Genomic DNA, 25,476 nt, shown 5'->3' with positions numbered 1-25,476 from the left:
ATATTAAGGAACAAAGATGTCACTTTGAAGACTAAGATGTGCCTTACCCAAATTCACTCAATAAACTCACCACCATCAGGTTGATCCCAACTCATAGCGACCCCCGTTGGATTTCTAAGGCTGTAAATATTTGCAAAAGCAGACGGCCTTATCCTTCTTCCACAGAGTGGCTGGTGGGCTCGAACCACCAACTTTTAATTAACAACCAAACGCCTTAACCACCACACCACCAGAGCTCCTTTGTGCCTGACCCAAGCCATGGTATTTTCAATCGCCTCATATACATATGAAAACTGGAAAATGAATAAGGAAGACTGAAGAAAACGGATGCCTTTGAATTGTGGTGTTAGCAAAGAATACTCAAAAAACTGCGGACTGCTGGAAGAATGGACACATCTGTCTAAAGAGGTGCAGCCAGGATGCTTCTTAGAAGCGAGAATGGCTGGACTTCCTCTCACCTACTTAGGTCATACTGGCAGAAGGAACAAGTCCCTGAAGAAGGACATGATGCTTGGTAAAATAAGGGTCAGCAAAAAAGGGGAAGATCCTCAGTGAGATGGTTTGACACAACGGCTACAGTGGGCTCAAGCACAGCGAAGACTGTAAGGCTGGTGCGGGCCTGGGCAGTGTTTCATTCTGCTACACGTAGGGCCACTGTGGTCGGAACTGACTCTCCTGTACCTAACAACATTCTACCTACTGCCATCCAGTCGATGCCACCTCATAGCCCCACTGGGTTCCAAGACCGTAAATCTTTACAGAAGTAGATTGTCTCATCTTCCTCCCACGGAGCAGCTGATGGTGGGTCTGAACTGCCAAATGCCTTACTCACTACACCACCAGAGCTCCTTAACAACAACATTCTAGACCCTGGTAGTACCGGCAGCATGCTGGATTGTGTGTTTTCAGCTGAAAGTCAGTCACACCTTCTATGATCCCTCAGCAGAGAGAAAGCCGAAACTGCATCCCCAGAATCTCCTTCCTTGGATAGTTCTGGGTTTGAGGCTGTCAAGAGACATATTCATACAAGATTCGGAAGGCAGAAGAGGTAAAGCCATTTTTCTCTGGACAGTTGCAAGCTGACTCACAGACATAGTGGACATAAAGTTTGCAGCAGTTTCCAGGTAAGTGCCTGCAAATTGCAAAGTATCCACTTCTAATTTGTAGGCAAGTGAGCTAGCCAGTGGCAGCTGGTCCTAGAAGTTCTTTAAGATCCACAGTAGCTCTGGCCAGGCTCTTGAGAATTACTTTGCTTGTTGCTACAGAGAGAAATAGTTAACAACACATTGTGGAATTTCTCAAAATTCACAATGGCCCTGAGGCGAGCTTTTTTTTTTTTTTTAAATTTACTTGGTGGTGTTGCAAATATACACAGCACAATATACACCAATTCAACAATTTCTACATGCACAATTCAGGGACAGTGATTACACTCTTCCAGCCGCGACTACGCTCACCCTCCTGTTCTGAGTTGTTCCTCCCCCATTAACATAAACTTACTGCCCCTCTAAGGTTCCTATCTAACCTTTTGAGTTGCTGCTGTCAATTTCACCCAGTACAGATAGTTCTTAAAAGAGCACAGTGCTCAATGTAGACAGTCTTTACTAGTTAAACTAAACTATTGTTTGGTTTTAAGAAGACTTCAGGGGACATATTCGGTTTAAGGTTTAAAGATTATCTCAAGGAATCATTTCAGGGTTCATACACCTTTCATGGCTCCAGAAAGTTTAAAGTCTATGAGTAGCTGAGATTCTGTTCTGCACTTTCACCCTTTTTTAAGAGGATTCTTCTATAGAATCTTTTATCAAAATATTCAGTAATGGTAAACCAAGGAACCAAATTCCATAAGGTGTGTTTGGTTGTATATAAGCAGCCTTAGCAGCTACTCTTTTTTTTCTTTTTTTTTTTTGGTCATTGTTGTAAATATGTCTATCACAAAACTTCTGCCAATTCAATTTTTTACAGGCATGCAACTTATTGATAGTACTTACAATAATCAGCCATGCAATCCTATTCTCAATCAATGCAATTTTTTCTTCACCATAAAATGAAACTCAGTACTCTAACAATCCCCCTTCCCTTCTTTAGTGTCCTTCAGCATCACTAATAAATTATTATCTCTATACGTTTGCCTGTTCTTGTCTTTTATATAAGTGAGGTCATACAGTATTTGTCCTTTTGTGACTCTTACTCAGAATAATGTCTTCAAGCTCCATCCATATTGTAGCATGTATCAAGACTTCATTTCTCCTACTGACTGAGTAGTATTCCATTGTATATACATACATATTATTATTACATTTTGTTTATCTGTTCATCTGTTCATGGGCATTTAGGTTGTTTCCAACCTTTTGGCTATTGTGAATGGTTCTACAGTGTACACTGGTGTACAAGTCTCTGTTTGAGTCTCTGCTTTCAAATATTTTGAGTATTTATCTAGGAGTGGCATTGCTGGGTCATATGTTGTTGTTGTTATTTGCCATCAAGTCGGACCCAACTCATAGCAACCCCTCCTTTGGTTTCCAAGGCAGTATCACTACGGAAGTAGATTGCCCAGCCTTCCTTCTGAGGAGTGACTGATGGGTTTGAACTGCCAGCCTTCTGGTTAGCAGTCAAGTGCCTTGGGCACTACGCTACCAGAGCTCCCACCGGGTCATATGGTAGGTCTGTTTTTAATTTTTTGAGGACGCACCACAGTGTTTTCTACAACAGCTGTACCATTTTGCATTCCCACCAGCAATGGATAATGGTTCTAATTTCCTCACTTCCTCACCAACATTTGTTATTTTCTGTTTTTGTTTTATCTTAGCCACCCTAGTGGGAGTGAAATTGTATCTCACTGTGGTTTTGATTTGCGTCTTTCTGACGGCTAATGACGCTGGACATTTTTTTTTGTGTTTGGTGGCCATTTGAACGTCTTCTTTGGTGAAATGCCTATTCAAGTTCTTTACCCACTTTATGATTGGGTTGTCTTTTTGTTGTTACATTGTTAGAGTTGTACATATATTTTGGTTATTAAATTCTTACTGGATATATGGTTTCTGAAGATATTCTCCCAGTCTGTACTGTTTTTTCACTTTTTTGGTAAAGTCTTTTGATGAAGAAAAGCTTTTAATTTTTATGAAGTCCTATTTATTTGTCTTTCACTGTTTGTGCTATTATATTAGATAATGCATTGTCAAGAGCTATGCCTGACAGCATTACCTATTTGTTCTTCAAAGAATTTCACGGTTTTAGTTTGCACAGTTAGGTCCTTAATCCATTTTGAATGTGTTTTTGTGTATAGCGTGGGGCGTGGATCCTGTTTCATTTTTCTTCATGTGGAAATCCAATTTTCCCAGCCCCACTAATTGAAGAGATTCTTCTTTCCCCATCGAATGGACCTAGCATCCTTGTCAAAAATCAGTTGACCATAGATGTTCCAGACGATCTCTTAAGGACCATCCACTTTACCATAGCAAATTGAGACTGTTAATGAGTCCCCTGATCACTCTCTCAGCTCTTCCAACAATTGTGTAAGCTTCTGACTCCATGGCTTAAGACCCTTCGTAGCTGGAGTACATACAGTGGATTCTGTCGTCTTTACAAAACCATAACTGAAATCAATAGTCCACAAAACAACATCCCTATCCTCATAGCAGGCCACCCTATCTCAAGTAGGCTACTCTGTAATATTCCCCACTAGGATTCCATTCTTTTCGTGCCTAACATTCACTGCAGTGTGTAATTATACACTGATTTGTTCACCGTCTACCTCTCCCACTTAGTGGTAAACTAAGGCAAAAATCAGGTCTGTTTGTTAACTCTGATGAGCCATTACCTTACACAATGCCTGGCATACGTTGTTGGTGTTACGTGCTATGAGTTGGACCCAACTCATAGTGACCCCTCCTTGGGTTTCCGAGGCAGTATCACTACGGAAGTAGATTGCCCAACCTTCCTTCTGAGGAAGGTGAGTTTGGACCACCAGCCTTCTGGTTAGCAGTCAAGTTCCTTAGGCACTACACTACCACAGCTCCTTGGCATATAGTACGTACTCAATAAATATTTGTTAGCGAATTAATCAGCATCCTCACCTCTACTCTAAGGGCAGGAAGATCAAGCAGCAGCACCTACGAAACTGAGGGGGAAGGAAGAGGGCAGTTGAGGTGGGGATACCCAAGGACCTTGTGGGGACCTCTAGCTTAGGCCAGCTCAGCCTGTGCTGAGGAGATAAAGGAAATTAACAACATGTAGGCTCAGCCCCTGCGAAGGCTCTGTCATTGCCTGTGACAGTGTTGGTCACACTGGTTGCTACAGCTGGAGATAAACTGCCCATACTTGGACACGAAGCAGAACTCACTTTCAGGTTAAATCCCCTCAGGGCATCATTTCCATCTTAACAATACTAACACCAGCTGTTGCTGAGTCAGTTCAGATTCATGGCAACCCCATGGGTTTCCAAGGAGAACTGTGCTTCACAGGATATTCGATGGCTGTGATCTTACGGAAGTAGATCGGCAGGCTTATTTCTGCAGTGCCACTGGGTGGATCTGAACCACCAATCATTCAGTTAGCAGCTGGTCATGAACCATTTGTCACCCAGGAACCTAACAGTATTAATAACTAACATTTATCAGCATATCCTCTATATCAGAAATTGTGCTGAGCACTTTACAAGTATCATCTTATTTAATCCTCACAACAGCCCTGTGAAGTTAGGACTATTAAAAACCAAAACCCACTGCCATCGAATTTGTTCCAACTCATAGCAACCTATAGGACAGAGTAGAACTGCCCAAGAGAGGGTCTCCAAAGCTGTAGATCCTTTACAGAAGTAGACTACTTCATCTGTCTCCCATGAAACAGCTGGTGAGTTCAAACCATCAGCCTTTTGGTTTGCACCAAGTGCTTTAACCACTGCACCACCCATGCTTCTATGGGACTATTATGTCCACATTTAACAGATACCACTAAAGAGGCTGAGAAAATTGCCCAAAGTCGCACAGCTACTAAATTTGAAGAGCTTGAACTCTTAACCACAAAATTATACTGCCTCCCCTTAAATATAACCTCCTCTTGACCAGCCTCCTGCCTCCCTCTCCCATAAGGAAAAGCCTGATGTCCTATCACCAGGGACGGGAATTAGTTAGGGGGTGAGGAGGTGGGGAGTGCAATTAAAGAGGTGGTGTTTGACCCTACCGAGAAGAGGTTTATAATTTTGTGGGGGAGTTTGGGGATAAATTAGGATGGTTAGAAGAATATTAAGCAGTCCTGAAAACAATAATAATAATAATTAACGGCACAACAAACAAATACAGACAAATATTGAAATGTAAAATTGGTGTGATAAAGGCATCCAAACCCTCTAGCTTCAGAAGGGGGAAGAAGGATCAAGATCAACATCAACAGCCCAAGGTTGATTCCTATGAGATGGAGGTCAGACATGCCTCCACCCCCCAACCTTTTACTAATTCTGACACCAACCCTCCCCCTACTTCTCTGCTGGGTTCAATAATTCATTGCAATGGCCACACAGAATTCACAGACAATATTCACAATTATGAGGTTTATTAGGGTAGTAACAGGTTACAGTTCAGGATCAGAAACAACTCAGGACACAGTTCTTTCCTCAGGACAGCCTCTTCTCAGCTATGTCTGGAGGCAGCACTCTCTCTGGCCTTTGGCCTCTGGCCTCTGCCTTGCTCGGGTGTTATAAAGCTCTTTTAGCTCTATCTGTCAGTTAGAAGGGAGCTCTGGTGGCCTAGTGCCTAAGGCATTTGACTGCTAACCAAAAGGCTGGTGGTTCAAACCCACCAGCCACTCCTCGGAAGGAAGGTTGGGCAATCTACTTCCGTAGTGATACCACCTCAGAAACCCAACGAGGGGACGCTGTGAGTCGGATCCGACTCAACGACAGTCTACATGTGCACTGCAACTGCACACATCATTTAGAAGCATCCCACTCCACCAGTAAGCCTCGGCCCAAAGGCACTCAGTTTTCTCACTTCATAGGCCAGAAGTGAGATCATGCTGATCTCTTGGTTCTACTGCCTCTGCTGCCACCATTTCTCTGCTGCTGCTTCTCCCATCTCTCACCATCCCTGGTGTCACAGCTCTCTGTCTCTTGGATAAGCAGATCCATTGCAGGGATCTCAGGTCCAAAGGATGCACTCCACTCCTGGCTGTTCTTTCTTGATGGTAGTGAAATCCCCCCTTCTCATCTCTGGGATTGCTCATTTTAAGCCTGAGTGAGATGGCAAAACTGACCAATCCACACATTAGGGTTCCATACACCTTATTTGCATGGTCCAACCCCCACAAGGATGCCATGCACCTTATTTACATTATTAGCAAGCTGTCCAATCCCTTTGGTGGGCCCCAAGCACCTCACACTTGCATAGGCTCACCCACTCACAAAGTCTATGACTAGAAGGACCATACCAAGCAATTCATGCACCACATGAAACCTCAGTGGCTTAGCACATAAAAGCTTTATATCTCATTCATGTCACAGACTGATATTGGTTGGCCACTTTGCTCTAAGTGGTGACTCAGAAACCTAAGTTGCTTCCATCTTTCAACTCCACTATCTCAGAGACCTTCATCTCCACCTGCTTGGATGGAAAAGCTGAAGTGTGGACAAGGCCTTGGATTGCCTTGGACTGAAAATGGCATATCACTTCCACTTACATTTCAATTGGTCAAACTAGTCACATGGTCCTGGCTGAATTGCAAAGGAGTGTGGAAAATGTAGTCTTTCTGGTGCCAAGGAATGAAAAACAGTGGGGTGAACACATAGCACTGTTTCTACCATATTGTATAAGAAAGAAAACAAAATTGTCTTACAACATGTGATTCAGCCACAGAGACTATTTACATAGTCATAATAAGATAAACAGTAAATATTAATTCAACCAAAAATCATAATATAACTATATTGAAAGGATGAAGAAAGCAGAAATTAATGTAGTTGAGATGGCGGGGGGAGCTGTTTACCAGAGTTTGGATAAGAGAGCTAAGTCTTTCTTAGTAGGAGGTCAGCAGATAATGTCAAGATTTTTCAAATCAAGAAATCAAAGCATAAATAGATTATTTGGAAAGATGGTGGAAAATGCCAGAAGGAAGTCTTAGAAGAGTTTCAGGTACTTGATACTGGTGGGGTGGGATCAAGGGTGGGGTATAATACTGCACTGTTTTAATTTTTGAGCTATATACTCATTTTACCTTGCCAAAAATAAAAGTTAATTTTTAAAAGAGGAAAAACCAGAGAAGATAACAATACTGCTTCCTTATTGAGCAAAAGACAAAGACAAATGCCAGATATGACACATGGTGGAGGCACAAAGCAGAAACCAAAGGCACAAGTCTAGCAAAATGCACATGATCCCCCAGACTTTCGCCATCCTTTTGAGAGGCATGTTTGGGCCAGGCACCTTGTGTGGTACAGCAGGAGAAAGATTCTGTATTGGTCAGGATAGGTTGGAGTCTGCTGTGGAAATAACCCCAAAATCTCAGTGGCTTAATTCAACACACATTTCTTTGTCACTCATGTTCTTTATCATGAGGCTGATGGAAGTTGTACTCTATTATATACCACAGGTGACACAGAGACTAGGAAAGAGATAGCTGCAGGGTGATGCACCAAACCTTGTATACTTCAGCCCAGAATTACACATACCATTTCCTCTCACAGTCCACTGGCCAGAACCACACAGTACCACTCAATGAAATATATCCTCTGGGCACCCTAAGGGAAGGAGCACTGGACTTTGGTGTGCCTTTGCATGTTTACATGGATTCTAATTCCCTATCACCAGGGAAATTTTAGAAGAGTTAAGAGGAAGCAAGACTCACTGAGTTGGAACATTCAGGGCTTTGCAATCAAGGTTCAAGCTGTGGACACACTGATTTTTTTCTCCATGACACTCTACCTGAGATTCTGACCTGCCATCTGATTCCAATATAATCTGAAAAAAAAAAAGTTCTATTTTCAAAGTATGAGAAAAATGGAAAAAGTTTGCAGAGATCAAGCATCAAATCTATTCCCTGCTTCTAAGTGGGACCTCATCAAACCAACAATAAAGCACACAAACCAATGGGTAAATAAAAATCTGACAAGATTTTTAAACTGCCAAGAGTTCTCTCAAGACCTATCAGGTTCTTTCAAGTCCAACTTCCATTTCTTTCAGAGGTGATACACCTGTGTACCCAGCAGATAGTGTCACGTTACCTTTGCACTGCTTCAGAAGTCATCATGGGCTTGGATAAACTGTCCCCATGTCCTGTTCAGAGGTTTTGCTCTAGACATTTTTCCATGTTTGGATACATAACAGCTGTTATCAAATTGACCCTAACCCTGGCTCTGTTTCCATCAATGTGAAGAGTAGCTCTACTGGCATGCAGGCATCTGAAGAGGTGGTGGTCATGGATGAACTTGGAGGACACTATGCTAAGTGAACTAAGTCAGTCACAGAAGGACAACTATTGTACTAGTCAAGGGAAGGAAACTTTTGTTGGTTACCAGGGGTGGGAGGTGAGGAGAGGGAACACTGCAAAAATAAATAAATTTTTAAACAAATAAAAATAAGGAATAACCTTGAAAAATAAATAAATAAAGAGGTGGTAGTAGCAGTAATAATAATAACGGCCAACCATTTATTGAGTGTGCCAGGCACACAGCATTTTACTTGTTTTAACTCCTTTGACCTTCCAACATCCCAGAGAGGCAGGAATTATTATCACCCCCTGTAGTGATTAAGTTTTTGTGTCAATTTGGCTGTGCCTGGTTGAGTGGCTGGGCAGCTGAATGTAGTTATTCGCTATGGTGTTACTTGTTTTAACTCCTTTGACCTTCCAACATCCCAGAGAGGCAGGAATTATTATCACCCCCTGTAGTGATTAAGTTTGTGTATCAATTTGGGTGGGTCTGGTTGAGTAGCTGGGCAGCTGAATGTAGTTATTCCCCATGGTGAGATTGGTAATTGACTTCATGGTGGAATCTATTAGAGCAGCTGAGTAGCTGCTTTGGGTATGTGGTCTGCTTCCCATACGTAAGAAACAGCTTTGGGAACGGTCTCTAACTTATGGCATGCTTGAACCTGCATGTCGCGGTGTCGTTGTTCAGAATTAATGGCGTGCCGTGTGGTTTGGTAACATCGGGACTGTGCCATTTTACTTGTCAACCTTGGGCTTGTCAGTCTCAGCAGCTAGTAGCTGTCTGAGTGAAGAAAAGCCTCTAGTTTCAGTGGGCCAGAGCCAGGAGGCAGAGCTGAAGCTCAAGGTTAAAGGGGGTTTCACCCAGCCCCTGGAGCCTAGCACTTTGAACTTGCACTTAAAGCCTCCAAAGTGTAAGAGAATAAACTCCTGTTTGTTCAAGATGTCCCATTTGTGGTATATTCTTGTCAGAGTGGCACTAGGTAACTGAAACACCTCCATTTTACCAAGGATGAAAGAGAACCACCAAGAGATTTAGTAATTTCCCTAAATATACCAGTAAGTAGAAGAACCAGGATATGAACCAAGTAGCATAGTAGTAAAGCCTGGGATTTGGAGTCTTTCAAAACATAAGTTCAAATCCTGGCTCTGACACTTCACAGCTGTGTGGCCTTAGAAAATCATACCTGAGGCTCAGTTTTTACTGCCTCCTTTGCCATGAGGCCAGAAGAACTGGATGGTGCCTGGCTACCATTACTGAACATTTTGATCAAGGATTTTGTAACAGAATCTTGATCAAAAGGGGGAAATGCAGAACAGAATCTCAAATTCTCATGGGCTCCAGACTTTCTGGAGTTAATGGAGGCTGGATGAACCCCTAAAACAATGCCCTGAGATAATCTTTAAATCTTAAACCAAAAATATTCCCTGAAATCTTCTTAAAGCCAAACAATAATTTAGCTTAACTAGTAAAAAATTATCTGCCTTGAATATCATGCTCTTTTAAGAACTACCTTTATGGGAGCAAATTGACAACAGCAACTCGAAAGATTCGACAGGAAACTTAGAGGGCAGTGAGTTTATGTTAATGGAGGAGGAATAAGTCTCTTAAGGAGGGTGAGAATCATTGCAAAACCTGAAGAATGTAATCAATGCATAGAAATGGTTGAACTGGCATATGTTGTGCGGTCTATATTCTCAACAACAACAAAATAAATTTTAAAATAAATAACATACATCAACTGAAAGCTGAAGGATATACCCAAGACTTAGGCTAAGAAACAGGCACAAACAGAGGTTGAAATATTAGCATCATAATGTACAAAGTGAATGATGTACAGAAGAATAATTACCTTCATTCTATACAGTAGGAATTATTCTGAAAAGTCACATGCTATTCTTAAAGAAATATAATTCACAACTAAAAAAAGCCCCAGTTTCTCCTAAAATTGAGGATGGAGTAACACCTACTCCTTTAGGGATTGTTGAGAATTAAGTGGAATAAAACCCAAACTCACTGCCATTGAGTCAATTCCAACTCACAGTGACCCTATTAGACAGAACAGAACTGCCACGGAGAGCTTCCAAGGCTGTAAATCTTTATGGAAGCAGATGCCTCATCTTTCTCCCACGGAGTGGCTGGTAAGTTCCAACTGCAGACCTTTCAACTAGCAGCCCAGTGCTTTAACCATAGCACCGCCAGAGCTGCCTTTAAGTAGAATCCTCTCTGTAAATTACTCAGCATGAGGCCTGACACCTAAAGGGTTTCCATGAAGGTGGGTGCCTTCCCTTCCCTAGTGCGGATCTAGGAAGTAAAGGTGGAGGGTGAGGGAGGAAGGCTGATTATAAACTCCTGAGAAGTCGGCTGACAGCCGAGGATTTCAGTCAGGAAAGGAACTCCTGGGGTCTACTGAGAAATGACTAGGACTCCACAAACAGGGTCCCAGAGTTCTTGAGTAATAACAAAAATAAGCAAAATACCCTAGCATTCGTGCAGTTTACAAAGTACTTGGATAAGCTCCAAGATTGTGAAAAATGCTGTCTTAGTTTCCTAGGGCTACCATAACAAATGACCACTAAACTGATAGCTTAAAACACAGGAGTTTATTCTCTCACAGTTCTGGAGAAGTCCAAAGTTCTGGAGGCCAGGAGTCCAAAATCAGGGTATCAGCAGAGATCATCTCTTCTGGACACTATGGGGGAGTCTGTTCCATGCCTTTCTCCTTGTTTCAGGAGGCTGCTGACAACTTTTGGCTTGTACTTGCATCACTCCCATCTCTGCCTCCATCAACACATGGCCTTCTTCCCTGGGTGTCTCTGTGTCTGCAAATCTCCCAGTCACTAGATTTAGGGCCCACTGTAATCCAGTTTGGTCTCATCTTAAACTGATTATATCTGTAAAGATCTTATTCGCAAATAAGGTCATAGTCACAGGTTCTGAATAGAAATGAACTTCAGGGGCATATTCAACCCACTCCAGTTGCCAAGCATGCCTGAGTCAGGTCTGCTGCATACCATCATGCAGGCTGTACACAGTGGCAGCCCAGGAGGAAGATCTGCTTGTAGGAAGTAGAGGCACACAGGGCCTCCTGGATGGCAGGAAGGGTTGCATGGGGCTGCAGCATGGAGCAGGCAACACACCCTTCCCAGCACAGAATAAATATTTAGTATTTGTTGAGTGAATGAACGATGGATAGGAGAATTACAAGAGAGGAGGCAGGGTCAAGAGACTATCATAACAGTTCAGGCAAGAAATGGTGAGGGTTGCAAACTAAGGAATGGCAGAGGTGATGGAGAGAAAGGAAGCCTAGACAGAGCTGGGTTCAAATCCACCTGCCTCATACTAGCCGTATGAAGTTTGGACCTGTTGACTGGTTGGTTGGTTGGTTATTTGTTCGTTTACCTGCTTGCTTGTTGGTTTTTAATTCTCAAATGTGTGTGTTGCACCAAGGCTAGAGGGTGTGGATGTGCCTGAGTCCCCAACCCCCAGCAGCAAGGCAGTAGCCTTTTCAGTATGTGTTCTGGCCAAGGCTTCCCAGGACAAGAGTTCTTGATATTCTTTTGGAGCCCCCGACTCCTTGTTTTCATCTACAAAATGGAGACCAGTGTTGTTGGGATGATTCTACACAATAAGGCACAGAAGGCTCCTAGCTCAGTGGGGGGCACAGAGTAGGTGCTAGAATGCCTTCATCTCCTCCCTCTCTCCTTTCACTGCTGAGCATTTGGGTCTCTTCCAGCTTCTTCCTGTTATAAACACCAGCCTCACAGGTTTTGCCCAGGCCTGTGCCTGGCTCTGCTTCTGGCATCCCTCCCCATTTTCTGAGTCAGACCCGGGAGGGGAAGGCTCCTGCAGGGGCGCCTAAAGGCAACTGGCCGAGAAGCACCTCCTGGTGCAGCCCTTGCCCTGGAGCTGGAAAGGACAGAAGACTCAGCCGTCTGCCGCTGCCCAACACCAGCTTGGGCCCAGCTCTGCCTATGTCTGCAGATCATCATCCTGCACTAGAAGCTGCCTGATAAAAACTATTTCAAGCCAAATTCATTTTTATTTACCTACATCCACCTTAACATTAGTCAGTGCTCAGCTTTCACAGCCTTACAGTCGTCATAAGTCTTTATGGACAACAGTCATCACCCTCCCAAAGCCAACGTTCCACAGCAAAATCACCACCTGAAGAGGATCAAACACATCACATCACCTTGATGGCTTTTAGCTTATTTGATATTTATGAAGAACCAGAGCACCCTTGTGTCGAAGACCCAAACCAAATTCTGAACCCCAAATGAGTAGATTTTTCAGAGATCAGAAAACATTTTTTGAATCCTGAAATGAAAATCTAAAGATAATTTTTGTTTTTTTCCTGAGCCACAATTCAAAACCATTTTCCCAAGAAACATCCAATGAACGGATTTGACCTAGATCGTGGGTTCTGGAGTCAATAAAACTGAGCCTCATTTTCCCTATCTGTAGAAGAGGGATGACAGTGACCTCACAGTGTGGTTGTGAAGGTTGGAATGAACACCATGTTGACAGTCCCTAGCTGGTCTTCAAATGGGGCTCAGTCAAAGAGTGTCCACTCCAAGCATCTGCCTTTTATGTGGAGGCAGTATTGGAGTAAGAAGATGGCTTTCAACTTAAAGAAATCTCACTGACTAGCTGAGAGACCTTTGGTGAGCTGCTCCCCACTGCTTGAATTTGCTTCTCACTTGTAAGGCAGGGATAATAATGACTTTCCCAAAGGGTATCTGTGAGAATTAAGTACATTGCATTCAGTACTTCCCCACCTTCATCACAATGTCAAATAAGTTGGATTTAGGGCCAAATTAAGAAACAAATAAAGGAGGTTATTTTATAGTAACAAAGGCGCCTTCACAAAATGGTATTTATGCACCAAATAACAAAATATCTGCATCATGAATAGGAACCAAAAACTCATGGCAATTCAGGGAGAAATACAGAAAAACATTTGTGGTGAAATTTAAATGACCTCCTTCAGTCCATGACAGATCAAGTGGCTAAAAAGTGAGGACAGAGAAGACAAAAATAACAAAATTAACAAAATGTATCTAACACAGCTCAATCCTTATAGTCTAAAAACAATACGCCTTTTTTAATACAAACCACAAAACTAACCACTTCTCAATGACATCTTTTTAAATCTCAAAAAGTTTAAATAGAATAGACAACATTCTGTAGTCCCAATGCAATACTACTAATAATAATAAAAATTAACAATAGAAAACAAAGAACATTGTCATATAGAATTTTTTTAAATCTTTCCTAAAGAATTCTTGGAGAAAAAAAAAATGAAACAGGACTTTCGCTTCTAGTCAGGATGGAATAATAGAGATTGGATTTACCCTCCTGCCTAAAGCCATCAAAAAACAGATGAAATATATGCAACAAGATTTACACTGATAACAAAGACCAGTGACCCCTGAGCGACAAGAAACAAACAGGGTGAGCTCTACAATTGCCCAGCTTATTTCTGGAGAGAGTTTTCAAGCCACAGTGCAGGAATGGGGAGCCAGACGCAGTCCAACAGACTTCTTGAGTGATGACACAGAGCCGAGAGTTTGAGGAGACAAGGACAGAGGAGCAGAGAGGAGAGAGCTGTATCTCTGACTCCATCTGCTTCTCTCCATGCCCACTGCCACTCCTGGGCTCAGCCCCCATCATCTCTCACGAGGATTCCTGCAGCACTCCTTCAGTCTAATCACACTGCACAAATAAACACTTATCTCATGGGCAACCTCCTGCTCCAGAACCCTGCAGTAGCTGCCCATTGCCGTCGGGATAAAGTACGGACTCCATAACTCAGCTCACAAGACTTCTTATGATCTGGCCCCCGCCTTTTTTTTTCCAGCTTCTCTCTTATCCCTCCCCCATGTCACATTTTACACTCCAACCAGAAGGAATGCTTCAGTTCCCAGCATGCATCATACTCACTCTTGTCTCTAGGTTTTTGCACATGTAGTTTCCTCTACCTATATGTGCATCTCTTCCCTCTGCCCTCTGCCTGGCCAGTTCTTTCAGATATCACCTTAGAGGCCTCTTCCTCTGGGAAACTTTCCTTAACCCCACAAGACTGTCCTAGGTGCCCATCCTGTGGGCTCCTTAGCTCCACATCCCCACCCTTAACATCGCATTAGAAACATTTGTCTGTTTTCCTTTCCCACAGGCAGTGATATTCACTGCTAGGTTCCCAGCACCAACTATGTGATACCAAAAAAAAAAAAAAACCTCACTGTCATCGAGTCAAATCCAACTCATAGGGACCCTTCCTTGGGTTTTCAAGGCAGTATTCCTACAGAAGTAGATTGCCCAGTCTTCCTTCCAAGGGGTGGCTGGTAAGTTTGAACCGCCAGCCTTCTGGTTAGCAGGCAAATGCCTTAGGCACAACACCCCCAGAACTACATGGTAGGCACTCAATAAATACACGTTATCCCTGACTAAACAAAGGGCAATGGTCACATAGCTGTCTCCCGGCAGAATTAGCACCTGGACCCGGATCTGTCTGCCTTCCAGCCCCCCATTCTCTTATTCCTCTGGAACACGTGGGAAGGGCTAGAGAGAACTTTATGAACTGACTGACATCCTTTGGAAGGTTGCCTTCAAGTCTATCGATTTTTAAATTTTTGTCAGGCTGCCTCTCTCCCATTCCTCTTGATGGTTTTCAATGTTGGTTGCACTTTAGAGTCACCTGAGGAGCCTTAAAAAACATTGCTGCCTACATCTCACCCCAGAGGTTCTTATTGAATGGTCTAGAATGTGGCTGGGGCTCCTCATGTGATTCTAATGTGCTCATAGTCTGCTAACCACTGTCCTAAAGATTATGCACATTCATACTTCCATGCCATGGTGAGTACCCTTCTCTTCCCTTTTTCAGCAGAGCTCCTATTCAACCTTCAAAGCCCAGGTCAAATGTCACCTTCTTGAAGAAGGGTTTCCAAGCCACACACACACACACACACACACACATACATATCCAAATTAATTGCTCATTTCTCATTTCTCTTTTAGTGTTTTGTATATATCAACTGTGGCACTTGTCCCAGTTTATCTACAACCTCCAGCACAGTGTCCAGCACATAGACAAGTATAATAGAAATATGCACTGAATAAACCAACACATGAACGAATGGATTCCTAGAGCTGACAGTCTGCTGGAGGCAGAGGCTGGACATTAGCATGCTGTTAGCGACAGTCCCAGAGAGAGAATAAGGGAGAATGATGTATCCTCTAAAGCAACTGGAAGGATGCTGCACTCAGAGGAAGAACATTGAGATACAAGGTAATTGTTGTTCCCCCAGAAATTATGGTAACAAAGCCGAAGAAATGCATGATCATCAAGCAAAGTTTCTCCTTGGCACTTTCACAGTTGGACTGATGGATCAGTTATGAAAACACTGAATAAACAGTGAAATGGTGGTCTAGAGAGGGCCTCCGACAAGGAGGGCTCCTGCAGCCACTTTTAAAAGCGGAAGCACGGGTTTGTAGAATCTGGCAGGTGTGCTAAATCCTGACTCTTAGAACTGGGGCTGTGAAACAGGCTATTTTTCCATGTGTCACTGGAGGTTTATGAACGCTCCCACATAGCCCAACTTATCTACTGGTACACAGTCACATTCCAAGGACCTCGCCCCCAGCTAACTATTAGAAACATCGAGGAAGCTTCTTTAAAAGAGTGAGGTTATGAGTTAATTGTTCTGGATGAGGGCTAGTGTATTGGGGTTTTAAAAGTTCCCCCAGGTGGGAATCTCTAAATCTATAGCCCTGAGATAATATTCAACACTTGAACTGAAACTGTCCCATGAAGTCATCTTTCATATAAACAAGTTTTGCTCAACTGGTAAAGAATGTTTGGCTTAAGCAATGTGTTCTTTTAAAGAATTCTCTACATGAGAACAAATTGATAGCAGTAACTCTAAAACACAGAGGAGAAGTTTAGGGGACAGAGTCTAAGTTAATGGTGAGGAAACGATATGGGTAGAGAATGGGACACAATATGAAGAATTTAACCAATGTCATTGAACTGTACATATGGAAAATGTTGAATGGGTGTATGTTTTGTTATGTGTATCTTCATCAAAAATAAAATTTAAAAAGTTCCCCAGGCAACTGTAATGTACAGCCACGTGGGAGAACCACTGATAGAGGATGTGACTTGAGGGGTGTGGAAAACTCCACCCAGGCTAAAATACTCATTAGGCTCCCAAAACCAAAAGCAAACCAGAACCAGTTGCCATAATGTCCGCTCCAACTCATGGCAACCCCCGTGGGTCAGAGTAGAACTGTGCTCCACGGGGTTTTGAATGGCTATCATCTTTTAGAAGCAGATCACCAGGTCTTTCTTTCAAGGCATCTCTGGGTGGACTCAAACCTCCAACCTCTTGGTTAGCAGCCGGGTACAGTAACTACTTGAATCACTATGATGTTAGACAGCTCAGCTTTAGGGTATTTGGCTTGGTGGTCTTCATACAGATGTGTGTACAATAAGTTTCTCCTCATCCATACCAGAGTGGAAGCACTATTTTTTTTTTTTTTTTCAAATTGTGATTTGGGTGAAAGTTTACAGAACAAATTCATTTTCCATACAGCACTTCATACACATTTCGTTTCAAGACGTTGACTGCTGGAAGCAATTTTTAAGGCCAGCTAGAAGGGTGTTCCCTCTCCCCTCACTGCTCCTTCATGTCCCTCCCAGAGCTACATACTTGACCAAGATGTGCTCCCCAGACAAAGAATGGGTGCAGAGGTAGCATGTTCTCTTCCAGACTCCCCAAACAAGCCCTCAAGGCCCATTTGCAGGAGCATATGTGGCAGGTCAGCTCCCAAGGCTTGCACAGTACTCGATAGGGGAAGGCGACTACCAGGGAGGATAAGTACAGGACACTCTGAGATTAAACACTAACTAAAAATTCTTCCCAAGATCCTTGAAACCTCAGTGGGAAAGGAGAAAGCTAGGAGTGGAAGTGAGCGTATGTTTTTGAAGCCTCGAGCAGTTTCTATTTTATTGAGTTTAATTCACCTCTGGGAGAAGATAGCCTTTTAGTTTAGGAAAAATCCACTCAGTGAGTCTCTTAGTTGTGAAGATGCAAAGCAAATGCTCCTGTAGCTATGGAGATAGTACAGATGGCTGTGGCTCTCAGGAAGCAAATGAGTCCATGAGATGCCGGGAAAGGTTATCTGTGCAAGCAGAGTGGTACCAAAACAGACTGTGTCCTGTAGAAAAATGTTTGTTGTTGTTGTTATTGTTGTTGTTGTTGTTTGCTAGTCATGGATTTGGGCTGGTTTGTGCCAGAAAAGGAGCTCTGGTGGGACAGTGGTTAAAGCATTGGGCTGCTTACGAAAAGGTTGGCAGTTCAAACCCACTAACTGCTCTGCAGGAGGAAGATGAGGCAGTCTGCTTCCATAAAGATTTATAGTCTTGAAAACCCTATGGGGCAGTTCTATTTTATCCTATAGGGTCACTATGAGTTGGAATTTACTTGATGGCAGTGGAATGGTTTGGGTTTGATGCCAGAAACCCATTTCTCAGGCAATGTTCACTGGCAATGAGAAGCTGAGGCTCTGAAGGCCACAGGGCTCGTCTCCACCTAGAGCTAAAGAACAAACTGGTATAAAAAGAACCTGACCACATCTGGAATTTCTGGAGCCACTGAGGTTGGATGGACTCCCCAAACTATTGCCCTGAGATAATCTTTAAACCTTAAACTAAAAATATCCCCTGAAGTCTTCTTTAAACCAATTTAGCTTAATACAGAATGTCTACTTGAGAGCTGTGCTCTTTTAAAGAACTCTTTTCACCTATCTTTTAAAGACTATGGGGTCAAATTGAGAACACAACTCGAAAGGTTATGTAGGAATCTTAGGGGCCAGTGAGTTTATGTTAATGAGGAACAATTCAGAAAAGGAAGGTGGGAATGGCTGTAAAATTCAGAGAATATAATCAAGGTCATTGAATTATACATGTAGAAATTGTTGAATTGGTATATGTTTTGCTGTGTGTATTTTCAACAATAATAAAAAAAATTAAATTAAAAGAAAAACCTAGGCAGACTTCAGTAGGTGGATTGTTCATGTTGCACACGCGTGATGCTGTGCAAGACTGAGGTCAGCTATGGCTGAGGCTGGATCACCGAGGGACAGCCATGTGGTGGGTGCCCTCACTGCAGAAACACACAGAGAAGGGTGGGGTTATTTGCTCCCTACAGGAAGTAGACATTCCTACTGTCAGTCATCCTGGGGAGAGAGTATTCTGAAATACAAAGACTGGGCTGCAGGTGTCACCTAAAAGGGAAAGAAACTCATTCTCCTCCATGAATCTGCAGGAGTAGGAGGCAGACCAGCTGGACAGAAGTCAGCTGGGTTCTGTGACATGCCCACTGATCCACATTTTGTCCAGGATGGCTGGGGTGGCAAGTGACAACCAGGCAGGACAGTTGAACATGTAAGCATACCCTAAAGCGTCCCAGAAAATACTCAGAGTGGAGAAGATGAGCAAGATGAGGCTTAAGTGGCAGTGATATGGATATTACATGATAATGTGATCTCGCTAAGGCACTTGACTGCTAACCAGAAGGCTGGCGGTTCAAACCCACCAGCCACTCCTCGGAAGGAAGATGGGGCAATCTACTTCCGTAGTGATACTGCCTCGAAAACCAAGGAGGGGTCGCTATGAGTCGGGTGCAACTCGACAGCACATAACAACAACAACAACAGCTGAGGCTTGGACCTGTTTGCTCCTTCCACTGGACTGTGAGTTCCTTAAGGCCAAACCTCTTACTCGTCTTTGTGTCTCAGAATGAGGCTGGCATGGAGAAGGGGTTCAGTAATCATGTGATGCAGAAAACAGGAAGCCTATCCTAATCCTGCAAAGAAAAGTGGAGGTAGGAGGGTATTCAAGCCATCCTAGGTCAGAAAGGAGCCCTAGGAATCTTGGGTAATATTTTCCCTCTGTACCACTTGCCTCCCATCTTCAAATACACCCCTCAACAGAATTTGATGCCCCAAGAAACATTATTAAAAAGCCAGTGGGAAGTTTTAACAGAAAAGAAAGAGGATTGGTTAGCAGTAAGCCTCATTCTGTGGATAAAGAAGAAAAATAATCAGAAGCAAATCCCTGGGCAGGACCAGACCACCAGGGCCTCCCTTCCCTGGCAGTGACCAGACCCATTTCTGAAAATGATTTCCGTCCCAGAGACCCCCAACAATAAAGAGGAGCTAACTGCATCCCAAAGAGTACCAGATGGTATAAAGCTTAAGCACTAGGCTAGTAACTGAAAGGTTGGCAGTTCAAGTCTACCTAGAGGCACCTTGGAGGAAAGGTCTGGCAATCTACTTCCGAAAAACCAGCCACTGAAAACACTATGAAGCATGGTTCTATTCTGACACACATGGAGGCATCATGAGTCAGAACAGAGAAGGAATAGGTTTTTCTGTTGTTATTGTTATTGTTGTTTAATTGCATCCCAAAGCTCTCCTTGCCTGGACTGAAGTCAAGGAGATGATGAAGAAAGAAGAACGAAAAGCCCACTCAGTTCATTAGAAGAAAGAAGAGTGAGGCACCTCTACTGTTGTTGTTATGTGCCGTTGAGTCAGACCTGACACATAGCAACCCCTCCTTGGGTTTCCCAGGTGGTATCACTACAGAAGTAGATCGCCCAACCTTCCTTCTGAGGAGTGGCTGGTGGGTTTGAACCACCAGCCTTCTGGTTAGCAGTCAAGTGCCTTAGGCACTATGCTACCAGAGCTCCTGAGGCACCTCTATTAGAGAAATGCAAATCAAAACAACCATGAAATACCATCTCACCCCAGTATTAATAGCAAAGTTCAACAAGACAGAAAATAACAAATGCTGGTGAGGATGTAGAGAGATTGGGACTCTCACACACTGCTGGTGGGACTGCAAAATGATACAACCACGGTGGAAAGAGTGTGAAAATTCCTTAAACAGTTGGAATTAGAAATACCATTTGACCCAGCCATTCCATTACTAGGTATAGATCCTAAAGAAGTGAGAGCCAGGACAATAACAGACATATGCACACCCATGTTCATCACAGCACAATTCACAACAGCAAAGAGATGGAAACAACCTAAGTGTCCATCTGCTGAGGAATGGATAAACAAACTGTGGTACATACACGAAATGAAATATTATGTAACCTAAAGAATAACATAGAACCTCCAAAACACCACATAATGTGGGTGAACTTGGAGGACATTATGCTGAGTGAAATAAGTCAATCATAGAAAGACAAATATTGTATTAGTCACTATTGTAAAAAGTCAGGAAAGGTTTATACATGGAAGGAGACTTTCTTTGTTGGTTATCAGGAATGGGAGGGAAGGCTAAATTCCCAGATAGGTTGAAGAAAAAATAATAATATATATATAGAAACCAAAGATTCTTAGTGCTTCAGGGGTAGGAGGAAGATGGAAAGGGGAAGCTTTTGTTTGGGGGCACTGAGTTTATGCTAATAAGTGGTGGAATATTTTGGAAAAGGACAGCAATAACGGTAGCACAACATGAAAAATGCAATCAATGCCCCTGAGCTGTAAATGTGGAAGTTGTTATGTTGGTGAAATGTCTTGTTGTGTATGTTTAGTCAAGAGGATTCAGGCAACCGTTGTCTGTCCATTCTCTGCAGTCTTTCTGATGAAAAGGACTGGCATGAGTCTAGTGCTTTGTTGGCTTAAGCAAAAAAAGAAATTTATTCAAGCACAGAATTGAGAAGAAGCATCCAGAAGTAACACCCAAAACCATAGCCTGATAAGGAAACTGCCAAGCTTTAAGTGCCAAAAATAGCCAGCAGTGATTTCACTCCCCGTCATGAACTTAACCTTGCAACTGCCGAGAACCACCATCACTGCAACCTCCACTAGCAAAAGCTGGACCCCTCTGCTGCTGTCCACGCCGGCCAACATGGCAGATCCACCTAAAGCCTATTTCTTCCTGTGGCTTACATTGGAATCAAAGTTACATAAATGCATCTGAGTGGTGCAGCCTAGATCCCAAGCCTCAGTCCCACTCATAGGGGAGGCTGGAAATTTGAGTTCTGACTTCCTCATTGGAAGGACATAAGAGAAATTTGCCCAGATACAGAAAGAAAATTCAAAAGACAATGGACAGTTGTGCCACTGCTGATCTCAATAAATGTTTGATGAATAAGCAAATAAAGGTATTAGTTGTAGACACTGGACTCCCACACACACAGTAGCAATAACTAGTAACTGTTTAACGTTTCTCAGTTTGCTAAGCATTTCCAATGTACTTCCTACTTTCTGCCATCATAGTTCATACCACACAGGATGTTATTTGTTTACATAATTACAGCTAATTTATATAACTATTTACAATGTGCCTGGTGCTTACACACCTTATCTCAGTTACTCCCCACAATAAACTATGAGGTAGGTGGTGGATGACAGAATTGCTCAAAGGGAGCAATTTATTATCCTGGAGGAGACGAGGGTATCAAAATTAGTCAGCAGAAATACAAAGGGAAGTCGATGAATTTAGGGAAACGTAAAGATTCTGATGGGAGCCTGGATCGATCAGGTGGTTTACAATTAGCTGCTAACTAAGAAAAAAGATTGAAGCTGTTAGGGATTTCATTTTACTTGGATCCACAGTCAACACCCATGGAAGCAGCAGTCAGGAAATCAGACATCATATTACACTGGGAAAAAATGCTGCAAAAGACCTCTTTAAGGTGTTGACGAGCAAAGATGTCAGTTTGAAAACTAAGGTGTGTCTATCCAAAGCCTGGTATTTTCAATCGTCTCAAATGCATGTGAAAGCTGGACAACGAATAAGGAAGACCAAAGAAGAGTTGATACCTTTGAACTATGGTGTTAGCAGAGACTACTGAAAATACCATGGACTTCCAGAAGAACGAACAGATCTGTCCTTGAAGAAGTACAGCTGAAATGCTCCTTGTAAGCAAGAATGGCCAGAGTTTGTCTCACCTACTTTGGTAATAGTGTTAGACTGGGTTCTCTAGAGAAGCATTACTATCACGGTAATGTCAGAAGGGACCAATTCCTGGAGAAATATATCATGCTTGGTAAAGTAGAGGGTTAGCAAAAAAGGGGAAGACCCTAGATGAGATGAATTGACACAGTGGCTGCTATGATGGGCTCAAGCATAGCAAGGATTGTGAGGATAGCACAACACCAGGCAGTGTTTCGTTCTGTTGTACATAAGGTTGCTGTGAGTCAAAGCCAACTCAACAGCATCTAACAACAACAACAAAGGTTGGTGGCTTGAAATTAGCCAGTAGTACTGTGGAAGAAAAGGCCTAGCAATCTGCTTCCATTATGATTACAGCCAAGAAAACCCTATGGAGCAGTTCTACTCTGTAACACATGGGGTGGAGGAGTCAGAATCAACTCAACGGCAACTAACGACAACAAAGATCCAGAAGAACCTGTGGAGACACAGAAAATAAGTGAAGAGAAACAGCACCCCATTTATGGGTTTGTGACCACAAAAGTGAGGAGCCTAGACAGCTTAGCAAGCCTGCAGTAGTAGCTGCTGGTCTCCAAGCTTTGCAATGTCTCAACAAGAAGAAAGATGCCAGAAAGGTAAGAAAGACAAAGACCCAGTGAACAAATCTGGTAGCAAGGCCAAAAAGAAGAAGTGGTCCAATGGTGATGTATGGGACAAGGTCAATAACCTAGTCTTGTTTGACAAAGCCACATATGACAAACTCTATAAGGAAGTTTCCAATGATAAGCTTATAACCCTAGCTGTCATCTGAGAGACTGAAGATTTGTAGTCCCCTTCAGAAGCTGCTTAAGGAGCTCTAATGGCACTGTGGTTAAAGCATTGGGCAGCTAACCAAAAGGTGGGCAGTCTGAACCATTCAACTGCTCCATGGGTGAAAGATGAGGCAGTCTGCTTCCATAAATATTTACAGTCTTGGAAACCCTATGAAGCAATTCTACTCTGTACTATAGGGTTGCTATGAGTCTATATTGACTCAATGGCAGTGGGTGTGGTTTTGATGGGTCCAGAAGCTGCTTAGTAAAGGACTTATCAAAACCAAAAATAAATAAATAACTCATTGCCATCGAGTGGATTCCGACTCATAGCAACCCCCATTGGGTTTCCAAGGCTATAAATCTTTACAGAAACAGACTGCCTCATCTTTCTTCCATGGTATGGCTGGTGGGTCTAAACCACTGACCTCTAGGAAGTAGTCAAACACCTTGACCACTACACCACCAGAGCTCCTAAAAGATTTATCAACCTGGTTTCAAAACAGAGAGCTCAAATAATTTACACCATAAACAGCAAGGGTGGAGATGCCCCAGCTGCTGATAAAGATGCTCGAACAGCTCCAATAAATATATATTTTAAAAAATAAAACTTTATTTAAAAAAAAAAAAAGAGCCTAGAACACAAAAGTTTAACCAACTAGGGTCAGGATTCAATGAAAGTTGAAATGATATATACCCTACATATAGTAGCCTTGGCAATGGGCCTTTCACCTGGTATGATGTTAGAATGAGAAAAACCACATGCAAATAAATAGTCATTTGAGACAGGGCCACAGAGTCCAGTTAGCTACACCTTGGCGTAAGTTCTGGTGAGAAGTTTGAAAGTAGTTTGTTGAGGTCATGAGGGATCTCATGTGAATTATGTGTAATAAAGGATCAACTTGAACCTGTGTGCCCAAGTGAATGGCTGGGTTCAATCCATACCTGTTGCTTCTCTCAAGGAAGTTGATCACAATCTGTGATCATGTAGTTGCTTATCCAAACTGTTTCACCTGCTCTCCTTTAGCTCTGCTTGGAGGAAACCCAAACTGAAAAAGGGCAAATGTTCACACTCCTGGCTTGGGATTGGGCAGCTGCAGTAGCTGCTGCTTACAATGCTCTCCTGACCCTTAGGACTTCCCAGCAGGAGACTGCCCAAAAGAAGTTGGGAAATAGAACAAAGAATCAATGGTAGGTACTATTGTAACCTCAATTTTATAACTAAGGAAATAGGATTGTTGTTACATGCCATCCAGTTAGCTCCTACCCATGGCAACCTTATGTATATCCAATCAAAATGGTGCCAAGTCCTGTGCCGTCTTCATCATCATTGGTGTATTTGAGCCCATTGTTGTAGTCACTAAGGAAATAGGATGTTGTTGTTGTTGTTGTTATGTGCCATCAAGTCGGACCCGACTCATAGTGACCCCTCTTTGGGTTTCTGAGGCAGTATCACTACGGAAGTAGATTGCCCATCTTCCTTCTGAGGAGTGGCTGGAGGGTTTGAACCACCAGCCTTCTGGGTTAGCAGTCAAGTGCCTTAGCCACTATGCTACCAGAGCTCCCAGGAAATAGGATAGGAGAGGTTAAATATCTTGCCCAAGATGACCAACTAGTAAGAGATGGAGCTGGGATTTGAACCTAATCTACCTCATTCTAAAGCCCACTCACTAAACCACCAAGTGTGGATACAGACTCCTTGTCAGACTAGAGAACAGGTACTGAACTATGACAAGTTCTGCAGATTAGAACAAGATGAGTCTGACCCATCTCTGTTTACAAGGGCAGTGGTGGAGCCAGTGAAATGGACCTGATGCAGAGTTTGTAACAAGTGCTCCATTTCTGTCTGCTTCCATCATGGAAATGGGTTAAGCTAGGCCATGATTCTCAACCTCAGTAACACATTGCTATAAACCAGGTAGCTTTAAAAATGCTGGTGCTGAGATTTGGCAAGATGGTGGACTAGGCAGAAAGACTGCACAGACTCTCTTCAACAAAGAAAAGGGAAACCAATTAACACAGACACAGAAGATAATCCTGGACCCCTGAGGCTTGAAGGGAAGAATATACAAGTGGACTAAACCCCAACTAGCAGAAGAATTTGCGTGAAAATTCCAAAAAAGGAGACGGAGCTGCGGTCTGCCAGCAATCCTGAGCAATCCTGACGGCACAGACAGCTTGGAGATTCCCGAGTGCTGGTAGGACCTAAGAATTAACCTAAAAATCACCCTGCTAGCCAGGGACTGCACAGAGGACTGTGCACGGTGGCTGGGGAACAAACAGAGAAGGTA

Source organism: Orycteropus afer, unplaced genomic scaffold, assembly GCF_000298275.1.
Source record: "Orycteropus afer afer isolate SDZICR_OR568_19922 unplaced genomic scaffold, OryAfe1.0 scaffold00042, whole genome shotgun sequence".
NCBI lineage: Eukaryota > Metazoa > Chordata > Mammalia > Tubulidentata > Orycteropodidae > Orycteropus > Orycteropus afer.
Note: the sequence above shows the minus strand (reverse complement) of the source record.